At 29.5% G+C, this 745-nt stretch overlaps 1 protein-coding gene across 1 annotated transcript in view; it reads right to left on the reverse strand.

The window, feature by feature from the left end:
- LOC119592113 (zinc finger protein 12-like) overlaps window positions 1-745 on the reverse strand; it is a 23,386-nt gene that overhangs the window by 10,126 nt on the left and 12,515 nt on the right. The window lies entirely within an intron of this gene.

A 745-nucleotide genomic window follows, 5' to 3' on the forward strand; every position in this document is an offset into this window, starting at 1 on the left:
TAAGAGTAACTTAAAATTAAAATTTATATACAAAATATGTTTTACTACAGAATTAAGTGGCACCCGTAGGACAGTACCTAGTTTGAGAATCATTGCTCCAGAGGTTCTGGACCAAAAAGATAATGACTATATCATTAGGTGGTACTAAAAATATTGGTGTTACTCCTGCTGTCCAAAGTTTGTACAAGCTATTACAAAGTAACATACACAGGACAAGGTATACAAGCCCAATAATTACATATAAAGAAAAAAAAAAAGATTAAATAAAATACAGAAAAAAATCTAATGGAATGAATACCTTAAAAATTATGTATAATTTTGTTTTATCAACAAGAAGAATTATACCAAAAATAGTAAAGTATACCAAGCACTAACAGGAATTATTTAAAGGGAATTAGAAATGCCTTGAAAAATAACGGTACTGAAGTGATGATTTGTTGCTTTGGGGTTTCCTAGCAAATAACATAGCATAGGAACCTGACTGGCATGGTGCTGATGATCATCCTCAGTAATAACATCAACAGCTATATTAATTACACATTATTGTATCAACGGCTCATATCATTTACTCTCATTATTGGAATCTACTCCATTCCTCTATTACAATAATAATTTATACTGTTATTCACATATTTTGCTACATACTATTATTGTAGTTTTCATCAAAATCATAGCAAGGTACCTTATACGCCCAAAACAGAGCCATTATTATCACCAATAATACTGTAATTAATATAATGATTAT

This window comes from Penaeus monodon, chromosome 29 (assembly GCF_015228065.2).
Source record: "Penaeus monodon isolate SGIC_2016 chromosome 29, NSTDA_Pmon_1, whole genome shotgun sequence".
NCBI lineage: Eukaryota > Metazoa > Arthropoda > Malacostraca > Decapoda > Penaeidae > Penaeus > Penaeus monodon.